The 12,333-nt window shown below is 39.6% G+C and overlaps 1 protein-coding gene across 6 annotated transcripts in view; it reads right to left on the bottom strand.

Annotated features, from left to right (window-relative positions):
• The window catches only part of LOC119651112 (INO80 complex subunit D), a 41,967-nt gene that overhangs the window by 17,712 nt on the left and 11,922 nt on the right, over positions 1 to 12,333 (bottom strand). Inside the window, exon 1 of one of the 6 annotated variants that reach the window (XM_038054483.1) lies at positions 4,868 to 5,062. The exons of 4 other annotated variants lie outside the window; for them this stretch is intronic. The gene's annotated coding sequence lies outside the window, so the exon portion shown is untranslated. Of the gene's footprint in view, positions 1 to 3,813; positions 4,194 to 4,867; positions 5,063 to 12,333 lie in introns of those variants that run through there. One more of the 6 variants, XM_038054482.1, reaches the window with a different exon arrangement.

Below are 12,333 nucleotides of genomic sequence, written 5' to 3'. Positions count from 1 at the left end.
ATCGAACAAGTGTCCACCGACGGGAGAATCGACTCAAGGGTTTCGTTACATTGTTGTGAATACCGCTTTGAATCTCCAACGATGGGAGGCGATCCACTGCATTTATTTTAGGTTAGAGTCACACTTAATAATTTTGACCAATTTGTTTTTGTGAGAAAAACCGATTCGAGGTTTATTTTATTGGGGTAAATAAGTTATAATGGGAAGTCTAGGAATTGGAATAATCCAACCAACCTTAGCACATACAGAGGGTTGAATTGCTCTAAAATCTAAGATGCCGTGTTGAACGGTAAACTCTGAATACCAAACATAATCGAATTTAGATTAGCCCTATCTCGCGGTACTGCCGAAAAGGACCTTTTTCCACATAACAAATTTCAAAAGAAGCAAGAAACAAAACTTCCTCCTTATCGACAATCTGAGCCTAGACTCAAATTCCTGACACATTAAATCAAGAAAAAATTTCACTCGTGGTACTGGAACCCAATTCCCAATCGGAATGCCAAAGCATTCCCCCGCCCCCTCACCTTGATGGTTTATCTGACACGAGATTCTAATCGACGTCACCTGCTGAAGCTAGAATCTTGTACGTCTCCACGCAAAACAAAACCTTCAAGAAAACCCCAACACGCAAATTGTACAAGAATGAGAGAAAAGAATCCCCCGGTAGTGATTCTCTGGCCAACTCTTCAACCGAATCGACAACTTGGTGACACCAATCAATCAGACTATATTTTGAGCGGTATGAACAGTTTTGGCGAAACCTCCCCTTGGTTATGATGACGTACGTTATACGATTACTGGCTTACCGTGTTCAATATATGCGTCCATTAGTATCAAATGAGACAGTAGACTGCCTTTACAATTTTCGAATAGTTTGGTGCACGCAATAATTTCAACAGCACTACCCAAAAGCTGTTAGATACACGGGTACAGGGCCATCTTTCGAGCATCCCATTGAACTGCGGATGGTACGTGATGGTTCGATGACTGTTAAAACCGAATAAATTGCCCGGCATTCCCTGGTCGACAATTATAATTGTCGGCACACCGAAGCATTCAATCAACGCTCGACACAAAATTCTAACGCAAACGCATATTATCAATTAAGACTGAAGTTAAAGTTTAAAAATACTAACTCACATTGGAACGATTCTCGCAATTTAAACCTGACTCCAAAGAAACTGGATCTGTTTTCGGAGTAGCCAAAAAAGCTGCGGGGGGTTTTTGTATAATTATTTGTGCAGCAAGGTACAAAACAATATTTCATCATCCTCCTTAGCATTTCACGTGGGAAATTAATATTGACAGTTTTATATTTTTATGAGTAACTGCCAGTTGGCAGATTACTGAAGTTCCTTTGCTCGAGTTGTGACGTCACATAACATGGCGCGGGCTTTTCAGTCTGTTTGAATTAGGTTCAAATTTGAAATGCTGATAATTTCAAAAATACAGCTTTTTTTTTAAAAAAACGGTGTTTGAGAGTTTTGTTAGATTGCAGCAAAGAAGTGATTTCCGTCATTAGTGAAGATAAGGCGGAGAGTCTATTCTGTGACAACACCTGGAACCGTGCAAGGCTCGCAAAAGATCAATTATGTTGAGATGGACTGTGTGGAAGCACTTATTGCCTACATCTTTCTTCAAATTTCTGGCCCAAGATCTTGTTCATGGATGGCCAGAAATATTTGTAGTTCGTGTGATAGATCGTGAACCGAGCGAAATACTTCCTTACGGAAAGTCGAAGATAGGAAACTCCCTAAGTGAGTATTTGGAGTTGGTCATGAAGGAGTGCAAATCGGTCAACGAGAATAACAGCAGCTGCAGCCATCAGCTACGTCGACGGCAGCCTTTTCGTTGTGAGCAATTTGCGAAACGAACGAACTCGATTTTAAACAAGCGCACTGGAAAAGAATATAGACAGCCACGACTTTGAAATTTTTAGTGCGTCCAATTACAGACGATTGCGTTCGTTTCACAAATAGCTGGCTCTTTCACAAAAATGAAGCAGTCTTATTGAAAATCAAATAGAAGAAAAATAATATGAAACAAGTCGGGAAACCGGAAGCTGGGCGCTTCAGGTATGAAAGGTTTTGTTCGCTTCTTCTGTGAGTATATTTGAGTGTAGAACTATCACATTTGTACGTAGCCTGTTATGTATATGCATTTAACATGTCCGACTACCCACTCTAGTGTGATATTGATATTTAATTGCAGTAAATTTACACGGTAAAATTAATTTTGAGCTACTGTAACTTTGTTATTAATAGAATGATTTTGATCAAACTTGGAGATAATATGCTTCATATTATATTTTATACTACTACTAACTTTTATAACTCTAGGATAAATTTAAGAGGGGTTTTACTCAATTTCCCCAAAAGTATGGTAATATATTATTATTAATTTTATTTGAACGGATATCGATATGGAGAGTATTTTGAGGCTTGGGCACCATATACAGGCAGCTTCATGATTTTTTTCAGACTTTTCGTTGGATAGGTTCTAAGAATGGGTCCGCCGTTAAAGAAATCATCACTTTCCACCCCTCCCACTCCCCGCCATTCTAACAAATCTCAAAACTAATACCGGTTTCGAAAAGTACTAATCGAGACCTCGATGCCCCACATGACTATAATAGGTGAAAAAAAACTTTACACATAAAACCTTAAAAAAGCCTGTGTGGAGGCCTCATACTTCACAAAAGAGTGAACAGGAGATACCCAATTTTTCAGACGTAATCGATTCTCGTCTAGCAAGGAAAATGCTTGTGTTAAATCTGACTACTTCCAAGAAATTATATTACAAAACAAAAGTAATAATTAATTTATTTACTTTTGAAAATCTGATGTCAGGGTAAAAAAATCCTCCTCCCCAGGGGGAGTTCGAGTCAATTTCCCCCAAACCCCAGTAAAATAGTATTATTAAGTTAATTTGTGTAGATATCGATATGGAGAGCATTTTTAGGTCTGGACACCATATAGAAGCAGTTTGGGTAGTTTCTGAGAATGGGTCCGTTAAAGAAATCATCACTTTCGTATCCTGCACTCAATGCCTTTCCAAAAAATTTGAAAACTAAGGCTGGCTTCGAAAAGTTCTAATCGAGACCTTTCATTTGATAACCAACATGACTATATTCAGTGAAAAAACATTTTGCACCCCCTTTTGCATGTATGAAGACCCTCCATTGAAGATGTATATATGGGGCGTTCACAGTTCCCATCATCTCACCAAATATCGTGTCAAAAGTGCATATGACAAACAGACGTTGAATCGTTTTTAATAAGGTTTTGTTTGTAAAATAATTTGTTTCCCTTATTTTGAGGAGTGTGAAAGTTTACGGAAACTTCCCTATATTAACCATTTAACGCAATGTTCTATCGATATCAATTTAAATTACAGTTTAAGAAAAAATAAATAAAAGCTGCTTTAGAATCACCGAAACAACCAGAACACCATAAACGTACTTTCAATTCGAAAACTTCTCAGTATCCCAGCAAAGTACGAAACATCGAAATTACTAAGTTTGTCTCTCAAAATGAAACTAGATTATGTTTGGAATACCTTCAAAGAATGCAGGGGCGACTTTGATAAGTAATTCAGATACTGATTAGGCATATTAGTGCTAGATAACCGTCAATAGCGCCCAGCTTGTTCTTTACTAAACGGGAATGGAATTATCGTTGGCCAATGCAAGTCGAGGAATTGAGGATTATGGAGATTTGGAGTGATATTAACTTACTTATATGTCAAAAGCAATCAGATAATCGTAGGACTGGTATTCCATGCCATAAATTATGTTTTGTAATTAATCACCTGATAGTCTGGGAGTGGATAGCGTCATTGTGGAAATGATGTCAAGCTAGCGACTTCGTTTCTTGAAATCGGTACCCAGTACATAAGGGAAGGCGAATGAAATTGAGGTGTACCGCGATATGCCTCCAATCTATGACCTTCGCAGCGATGTTGGAAATATTGTGGATCATATTCCTATGAAACTGTTGCACGGCAAATCTAAACATGATTTCTAGGTAGTAAATTGGAGGTGCTCGTTACTCATTGACTGTTGCTTGGAAATATAGTCATGATAATGCGGAACATGATTCAACGCTGGTTGGAGAGAAATCTTAAGAATATTTCTCTACGCCGACCTGAACTCCTACGATTAGTAGTTACATATGAAAATTCAACAAAGCACGATAAGGAAGCCGCGATATTGCAGATTAATAATCTATTTGCACAATTTACTAGACAATCTCTTTTATAGCTCCGACTGCCGACAGATATTATACATCCCCAAAAACTTAGGCGGCGCTGGATCGTTGTGAATTGAGAATTATTTCAATAAATGTAAACAACTCGACAAGGTTTTTGCTGCGAATACTCCCGCGCACAAACAATCCAATTCTCACTTATGTAGGACTTGTAAATTATGCACAAAACGTTCCCATCAAAGTGTATCGAATTACTACAGGCAGAATTGTCTCATTCCGATTGCACGTAGAACGTAGTTTCATTGCTGTTCGTCGGCGATGTCGATACTGCGATCTACGACCCGGGAAAATTGATTTCCCGTCTCCATCAATTGCTCGCTTTATAAATTCAATTCATTTAATCGTACCCGAAGCACTGAAGTAAAGAATTTGCACCAATCGCAGAGATAAAGTCCGCCATCAGCAAAACCGTCTTTGCTTGCGGAATGGGAACTGCTGAGAATTAAACTATTCAATTGTCGTCACAACAAGAGTATCAAAATGAAACGAGAAGATCGAGTTTGTACATTTGCGCAAACAACAAAAACACTAAAATGATTTTTCACTACTTTGCCGTGGTCTCGTTGGGGCCAAATTACGGCTTCCCACCGCTTTACCTGTTCTTCGTTTTTCGCACTTTTCCGCGGGCTCCGAGCGTTCACCTGCGCTCCGAAACTACGTTTACATTGGGTGGAAACGATTATTGCAAAATTTCGGAGTGGAAAATTCACTTTGCAGACAACAAACAATGCTAAAAATGCAAAAACAAAACTGGACATAAGTCGATGATGTGAAATGTCAAAGCAAGTAAGCGGAATGTCACTCTGACAAGCAGCATACAAACGAGAAAAGATGGGAGTGTTAGAGCGCAGCTTTGCTTGTGTTCAACATGTGTACATATGACGCGCGGCAAAGTTAATGCCACGGTTTACACTGGACAGTGGGTGAAGAGATTGTTCTAACGTGGGAACATTTGAATGAAAGGATCTGTTTGGAGAATTGGGCATAATTCAGAGAAGTTCTAAGATTTATGGGAAAATTGCTGTTGATAGTTGCTGGTTGGAGTAGTAACACCAAATGTCGGACAGAAGAGGGAAATTTTAACCATTAAAAGATTCATGATTTTGCAAAAGGCGATCCCAAGACAGGCTGAAAAGCGTAAAAGATTCATAATCATAGGGATCAGCCTACATCATTTTCACTTACGGTAGCAATATTCATTTTTAATGCAAGACATAGATTTCACTGAGATAGATACTCCTTTTTAATGTGATGTTTTAAAATTAGCTCAATAAATTCCGTTAATTCTAAAAGCTTCTAAGAAGGGAAGATATTAGGTTGGGGAAAAAGTAATGTCGTATTTTGTCAATACATGGGGAAACTTAAACATATCTTGTGTTGTACTTATTACATCGGGTCATATTATACGGTGATTTGAAGACGACAATTCGGGTTACAGGTGTCTCTTTGACAGTTTTATGATCGTACGTTCCAGTCTAAAGTTATAGCGCGTTAAAGATGGAGTCCACCAAGGAAGAAATTCGTCATATTGTACATTTTTACTACCTGAGAGGTAAAAATGCAACGAAGGCGGCCAAAAAAATTTGTGAAGTTTATGGGTCCAATACTGTAATGATTCGCACAGCATAACGTTTGTTCGATCGATTTCGTGCTGGTGTAGTGAATATCGAAGATACATGCCGTACTGGTAGGCCAATCGTCGTAGAAACCGATAAAATCGTCGAAATCATCCAAGTAGACCGGCATGTGAGTATTTGCTCGATTGACCAGGAACTGGGTATAGACCATAAAACCATTTGGAACCATTTGCAGAAGATTGGATTCCAAAAAAAGAGCTGAATGTTTGGGTACCACACGAGTTGACGGAAAAAAATCTCTTGGACCGAATCAACGCCTGGGATACACTGCTGAAACGGAACGAATTCGACCCATTTTTGAAGCGGATGGTGACTGGTGATGAAAAGTGGATCACGTACGAAAATCTCAAGCGAAAAAGATCGTGGTCGAAGCGCGGCGAGCCGGCCCAAACCATCGCCAAGCCCGGATTGATAGCTGTGTGTTTGGTGGGATTGGAAGGGAGTCATCCAGTATGAGCTGCTCAACTATGGCCAAACCCTCAATTCGGTCCTCTACTGTGAGCAACTCGACCGTTTGAAGCAGGCGATTGACCAGAAGCGGCCAGGATTGGCCAATAGGAATGGTGTTGTGTTCCACCAGAACAACGCTCGGCCTCACACATCTTGGATGACCCGCCAGAAGCTACGGGAGCCCGGATGGGATGTTCTATCGTGCCCACCGTATAGTCCGGACCTGGCACCAAGTGACTACCATCTCTTCCGGTCCATGCAAAACGCTCTTGGTGCTACTAAGTTGGCCTCAAAAGAGGCTTGTGAAAACTGGCTGTCTGAGTTTTTTTGCAAATAAAGAGGGGGTTTTTATAAGAGGGGAATAATGGAGTTGCCTTCTAAATGTCAACAAGTTTGCGAACAAAAGGGCTTATATTTGACTTAAATCGGATAATTCTAAGTATGTTAAATAAAGCGTTAAAATTCGATCACAAATACGACATTACTTGTTCCCCAACCCAATATTTGTGGGTGGTAATTTGCACATTTTAAAGATTGGCTTTTGGAGTATCTACATCTCTTTGACAATGGTAGTGAATTCAATATTGTCATCAGAACATTTGCTGTCTCCAACTCAGCAAGAATTTTATCGATATTGGCTTCACATTGTGGGTCTGAGAAAATCCTGGAGGATAGGATTCTATAGCGTACCTATACTCTGTTACGACCTGTGAACCAATTTCAAAGAAGATTTTGACTACGAAACTCCGGTCTCTCAAATATAATCTACTTTCGTGATGAAATGAATAACAAGCTGGTTCAGCAATGGATGTGCTGATTTCGGTCTTGGATTCATCCTTCGAACCACTATATACAGGGAAGAACAACAAATATTATCAAAACAAGACATTGCTTCTGCCGAGACTGTGCTACAGTTTCATTGTCATCAAAGTTAATACGGTACAAATCATAACCTACAGCAGATAACACAAAGTCAAACACAAAAATTCAACAACAAGATCGGGAATCAGAGTGAAATTATGCGGTGTTTCCAACGATTAATTAATTGAAATAATAAAACTTGTTGTTTCTTTTTCGTTGGTGTGGGTATTTATTCTTGCAAATACCGATATTTCGGGAACCACTTGTTCCCTTCATCAGTGCAAACAATCAGAAATGCAAATATCGGTATTTGCAAGAATAAATACCCACACCAACGAAAAAGAAACAACAAGTTTTATTATTTCAAAGATCGGGAAGCTGAGCACATTGCAGTGCATAATGGCATGTACTATTAAGGTAAAAAAATCTGGAAGGAGAAGGATGAAGGAGAGCCTCCCGCGCCTAAAAATCGAACAAACTGGAGATAGGGCTAACAACCCCATACATGAAATAACTTCACGAAGCCAGAAAAAAAACCTCTGACTGGATTGACTACACAAAGACTGGCTCGACAAACGATTTGCCTACTTTCTCATTGAACTTGCGCTTCCTTTACAGATCAAAAGTTGGACAATTACCGATAGCCTATCCGAATATAATACTGATGTTGCAGTGGCTTTCTGGAGAAGAGGATGAAGCGATATACACTTCGAAGCTCATCCTATCGACACAAAGATAACCAGAATATCGACTAGCCTGAAGTTTCGTCAACCAAAGACAACGGACGAATACTACACCAAGCATGAAGGAAACAGTGCGTGTAATTCACCGGCTTAATCATGAACCACCAGAAACACATGGAATTACAGTCCGAACAGTTTAAATATGGAGACGACCAACTCCACCAAGTGGTTCATTAGTCTATGTTCAAGATTTGGGACAGCGGACAAACGCCCAATAAGTGGCAGCGAACATTATTACACAGTGCAGCGATTATATATGTATCACATTACTGAATACCACAAATAATTTATTCTCCGCTACCTTGCTAGGCTAGATTGGCCCATATGTCCAAAGCATATTCAATCCATACCAGAGTCACCCCAGGGAACCGTAACAAATCAGATTTTCTCTCTGCGGCAGTCGATGGAAAAGCTATTGGAATATGTCAAATGCACAATTTTTTCATTGGTTTCAAGGCCGCCAATGATAACAAAATTGTGATCAAAGGATAGTATAGTTAACAGAGCGAAAGGTAGATTTGTAGTATAAATCTGGGAAATACCTGCAGAAACAACACCAACAGCTCTACTACCAAATTGTTGGAAACTCCTTCTTAGTGAAAAACAGCAGGCAGGGAAGAATAAAGCTGTGGCGACAAAAACGGATGAAGGATGAGCTTTCTCGTGGAACATGCGCTCCCTGTACAGAGAAGGAGCAGCCAAGCAACTAGCCGATGCCCGGTCTCAATTTGAAACTGATGTAACAGTGTTACAAGAGATGCGATAGACAGGGGCCGGTTTCCTGAAGAAGAGCCAGTACGAGCAGCCAAAATATGAAACCTGCTTTCATCAACTTTGAACGCATATTGAAAACATGCGTTAGCGTACCCAATTTTGAAATATAAGCCTCATTAACGTTCACACTGCTATAGAGGAGTCTGCACAGTCGGAGAAGGATACTTTCTACTAGGCAGCAGAACGAATCCTCAAAACCTGATATAAAAATCATTCTTCGAGATTTTAATAGCCAAGTAGGGACGAAAGTCAGCTCCTACAGCTCGCGTACAATTGCCAATGACAACGGACTGTGAATTATCCAACTAGCAGTGTCGCACGAAATTGTTGGAAGAAGTACCTGTTTGCGGGAGGAAGGGAATCAATACAAACTCAGACCAATACCTCGTTGCCATGGTGCTCCGGCCACATACATGGCCCCAGTCGCAAAACAAGTCGGAACGATTGGTTCTACAATGAAGCTAGCAACGGAACGGAAGAATATCGAGCAATGCTTCACTCTCAATAAACACGATCACGAACAGAGACTTATCGCGAACTCCCATCGCGTGGAGAAGCGAGTTCAAAGATAGAAAAAGGTTTCTTAAAAAAACTAATAGGTCTGTGAAATCGAGAAGTACAGGAGAAACCACACCAGGCGTGGAAGTTTTACGAACAAATCAGCAAGATGAAGCCTTATACACTTGGATGCCCATCCTACCGAGACAAAGAGGGAAATCTGATTTCCGACAGTATCGGCATATTGAAGCGATGGATTGAGCACTTTGATGAAATGCTCAATAGCCAAAATGTCGGCTAGTTGGAGGTCCCCTCAACTGAGGACGGCGAACAAATGCTGCCACCACCAAGTATGGAAGAAACAGTCGTTGCTATCCATCGGTTTAAAAATCATACGTCATCAGGAGCGGGTGGAATAGTAAAATATGGAAGCGACCAATTAAATCAAGCGATTCATAAACTGATGCCTGACAACTGGCAAAAAGGCATCATCTGTCCCATTCATAAAAGGGAATTTTAGAAGAATCGCATTGCTGAGTACCATCTATAAGATATTCTCCGCTATCTTGCTAGGTCGAATAGCCCCATACGTCCAGAACATAATCGGCCCATACCAAAGAAGCTTCACTCCAGGGAAATCAACAACAGATCAAATTTGTTCTTTCCGGCAAGCAAAACTGTTGGAATATAGCCACAGTTGCACCTTCTTTTCATCGACTTCAAGGCCGCCTATAATAACATAGCCATGATAAAACTGTACATGGCCATGAGAGGATTGGACATCCCGACCAAATTGATGACCCTGACCAATGTGTGAGGCCACATAAAAGCAGCCAGATCACTCTCGAAATCATTTACCATGGTTTAATACAAAGGAATGTCCTATTATGCATTCATTTTAAGTTTGCCCTGAAAAAAGTGGAGGATGTTGATGTAAATACGAAAGGCATCATCCTCTTCAAGTTCACCCGACTACTGGCATATGCCGGCGATATTGACATGGGAAAAACCACACAAAATTTACAATCTATCTGCATTCTAATCGAGCAGACAACGATTGGTACGAGATCTTGAGCTACACATTAATGAAGACAAGACTACGTGCCTTGTGGCGACGTTAGCACCAAAAAACAAGGAAGCAACAGCATTAAATGGCACTGGTCAAATAAGAACAATAAAAATAGAAGACTAGAACTTTGAGACCGTTAATAATTTCTCCTATCTAGAGTCAAGTCACAACTGATGTTCAGGGCAATGATCTTGCCAGTCCTCATGTATTCTTCGAAGACTTGAAAAACTGCGAGCTGCGAGCTTCTGGTTGTGGACAAAATCCGACTCAATAGGTCGCGATGGGCGGCTCACTTAATCCGTATGGATGAGAATGATCCAACCCGGGAAGCCTATAAGGACAATATCTATGGTAGAAAAATAAGACGTGGCAGACAATGCCTCAGATGGAATGATGGCGCAGACCAGCATACCAGACAACTTTGAGGGATATTGAATTGGTGGACCTCGGTGCGAAACGGGGATGTCTGAAGTTCCTTATTGAGACAGGCCTATACCAGTTACTGGTTGTTGGGCAGTTAATGATGATGCGTAGTTAGGGTCAAGTTTTACACGGCCATGAGAAAATTCGATTTCACGACAGAATTATTTAAGCCTGCCTTCTTGCTAAAGAGTTTTCATTTATCTAAAAATTGCAATTAAAACTCCGCCAAATGTGATCCCAAGCCATTATAGAAAGAAGAAGCGATAAGTCAAAAAATGTGCCGTTGAGAAAAGCACTGGAGTATTTGCTATTCTTGCCCCAAGCTACATGATATATAGCATTTGCTATTAAAAATGTGGCCTGGCCTCGACCGTCAATAAGCAGAAGAAATGGCCTTGCTACCGAACTTGACCCTTTCTATAGATTTGATATCAACCCAAATATTTATCTTTTCAAATCACCATATAACACCACAAAATGTCTCGACTTGCATTCAAAGGAGACTCATCAAAGTTATACGTGTGATTGACCTTCCATTTCGTCGCGGAACTTGAATGATTGCGTTAACGTCACTATGTTGCCAAAATTGGAAGCGAAACTACAACCAAAGTCATTTAAAGGCTCAATTTCTTTCTTCGTCCTGGGGCAATCACGAGGGAAAACCGGAATGTCTCTATTGATAGCTACACTATGCAATGGAACATGAAACTCCTAACTATGCTCAAAGAGTCTGTCCCAAATCAATTTATCAAAGAAAACAAAAACTAACATTTATGCGTAATTGTCTCACCAAGGGGTTTACAGATATAGTAACAATATTCATAAAATTTTGGGAAAATTTTATGTACTAAAATCTGAACATATTCAATGATTCAAGTATCAAATGGACAGTACAAAGTTAAACTAATTTTAATAAAATTTCCAAGGGTCGCTCTCAAACTCCGTAAACCGATATTCAAATAAAATTATTCAATGTGATTAATGCCAACGAATACTTTCACTAGATTCTTTCCATTCAAACGCAATAGAACGAATTTCTGTTCAAAATTACACACCGTTTTCAATACATACTAAAATTACACAAACAACTAAAACCTCCAGGAGAAGCAATTTACATTGGAGATTGATTTGAAAATAGACAACCCAACATTCAATCAAACGAACAGGAATTCTATGGGAGAATTATATACCCATTACCGTGGCAGCATGTACTTTCATGAAGGGAGTGAATTCTAAGGAAGAAAGGTGAAGGTAAGTTAATGACATTTAACGAGCCTTCTTGTTAAAAGGATTACTTTTATGTGGGATGACTGTTCCTATAATTGTAAATGCAAGGAGTAAAGTAAAAATAACTTTCTAATTAAGGTTAAATGGTAAGTGTTGGGGTGATTTTGTATAATTCCTCCCATATAGAAAAATTCTACCAAAAGTAAGTTCGATAATTCATTGAGAAACATAAATCTTGAAATAATGACTCTGCATAGTCATACACAGGTTCCATAGTTTAAGTTGTTGGCATTGATTATTAATAATGATCCATTATCAGTCTTTGATTGCATATCTTGTATTGAAAATAAGGAAAGTGGGAATTATGTTTCTTTATTTTT

This window comes from Hermetia illucens, chromosome 3 (genome assembly GCF_905115235.1).
Source record: "Hermetia illucens chromosome 3, iHerIll2.2.curated.20191125, whole genome shotgun sequence".
NCBI lineage: Eukaryota > Metazoa > Arthropoda > Insecta > Diptera > Stratiomyidae > Hermetia > Hermetia illucens.
The sequence above is the reverse complement of the archived record's forward strand: the minus strand, read 5'-3'. Positions and strand labels throughout refer to the sequence as shown.